Genomic DNA, 2,229 nt, shown 5'->3' with positions numbered 1-2,229 from the left:
GCTTTTCTGCTCGTTCGTTTTTCCCAAAAGCTGACGGGTCTGAGACAATGCTTTACTGTTTTATTGTTGTGTTAAATTAAGCATGGTTTTGGTATGGTTTTTTTACAATTTCTTTCGTTTACAGCATCGTGCTGTAAATTAAAAAATGTGCAGTACAGGTGACAACTCACACATCATTGTGTGTACGGGATTAAACGTTGTCCACACGTTGTAGGATTAAAATAGGAGGGAAAAGGAACTCCGACACGAAACATCCTTCCTTGGTAAATTGGTAAATTATTTTCAATTAGTTCGATCCTATGATTTGATGTTCAAACAAATGTGTTTGCATGTGTAGCATAAAGATATAAAAATAGAAGTTTGGAAAATTCATACACACCGACATTAGAATTCACCATTTTATCATCTCACAGTGAACAAGAGAACAAACAAAACAGAGCGCTGTACACAGGGTTATGATTTTAAAATTGTGTTTCTTTTATTTTCTATCGATCATACTGTTTGCTACAATTTTGGTTGTTATGTTGAATTTTTAACACATTCGTTTCCATCCGTTTTTCTGGCGATGGTGCATCGGTTGTGCACTGTTGTTTGTTTTCAAATTTATGTTCAGCTCGTTCATCATTTGAACGACCCAAAACCAGTTCTCTTGCTTTAAGCAACCGTTAAAGTGTCTTATATTTTTGTTTTCTGAATAAATTAGTTGAACTGTAATTAACTTAACACGGATGTCTTGGTGCCGTACTGCTCCGATTCCAATTCCTGTCCATCTTGGCGAACGGTCGCGTTCTGTGGGGTTTATTTTTCGGTTAAAGCTTCTCGGCGTCTATGGTTTGGCGTTTGTTGGTCACAACTGACCTCAACCGGTGTGTCTGTGTGTGGTTTGATAATGAAAAAACAAACGGCACTAAAGAGAAATAAAACCAGTTTCAGTTGAGAAAGACGGTTAGTTCGTGTTACGGTACATGTAATACACGTTAACATTTTACATAATTTGCACGACTGAACAATCGGGGATCAAAGTCTCAAACAATTTTCGTATCTCTTCCAGCTCTGTCTTTGGGACAAGGTAATGGCGTTAGCTATACATTTTACAAACACTACCCATGTGCCATGGTGGGCGTCCCTTCTCGTCACTACTCGCTATCTGAATCTAACAAACGTAACGCCTGTAACACGGTACGCGGTACACACAGTCGGACCTTCCTAGGGAAAGCCTGTTTTTATGTATATGGTTGCAACACAGCTAACTCTCTTGGCCATTTATAACTATAATTACTCAATGCGAACGAACTGGATCCTATCGCTTCTTCGTCCCTGTTGTGGAAATTACGGTTCGGCGGCTAATATAAATTCCATTCTTTCCAATTGACTTGCGCATTTTTTGGTAATTGTTTTCTCATGTACTTCCTAACGGGTTTCCGAACGCTCGCATTTTGGCGATTGGAGAAGAAGCTATGGAAGAAAGTAGGCCAGAGCAGAAGTCCAGCAGAAGGTAGTAGAATGGAAGAAATGTATAGATTAGCCAGAGCAAACAGTTCAAGGGACACAGCAGATAAGAGTAAAGTTTGAGAAGAAAGTTGATGGGCACCTTTTTGCTACGGCACCAACGGGGAAAAGAAACGGTGAAAGTGTGTCTGTGTTTGTGTATTGTGCCGTGCATCTTTCCTGTGACGCGCCCACAGATTAGTTTACTTCAAGAGGACCATACACGAGGCATTCTGTTTTATGCTTTCTTACGTTCAGCCTGCCGCACGAAGTGCTACTTGCTACAGCTTACACTCCATCTCCAGTTCATTATCACTGTAGGAAGAATAAGAAAATAAGCTGTGAAATTGAAAATAAAAACAAAGTTTCATGAAGAAGAAACAAGTGGAATGTGAAAATCAACCAAGTGAAGTGACAGCGATTGAGAAAACAGTGAGCAGACAGAGTAAAGTGTGGAAAATGGAAACAAGAACCAAGGTGGCAGAGTTGAGCAGAGCTGAACAGGGTGTACGTGTGCCTTATTTGTATTCGTGTGCCGCAAACAGGAGCGCAATTCGCAACGAATGTCGGTATTCGATAGATAAATAGTTTTATGTTTATGTTATTAGCTTATCGGTTAGTTTGAAATATGTTTTGATTGTATTCTTTTGCACAAGTTTGCGGTACCCGCTGCCGGACCCGGATTGAACACTAGCAAGTTTTAGGTAGTGATAGTATAGGGATAGGGCAACGGTCCGAATC

This window comes from Anopheles cruzii, chromosome 3 (genome assembly GCF_943734635.1).
Source record: "Anopheles cruzii chromosome 3, idAnoCruzAS_RS32_06, whole genome shotgun sequence".
In the NCBI taxonomy this organism is placed as follows: domain Eukaryota; kingdom Metazoa; phylum Arthropoda; class Insecta; order Diptera; family Culicidae; genus Anopheles; species Anopheles cruzii.
This window is presented reverse-complemented; position numbering follows the sequence as displayed.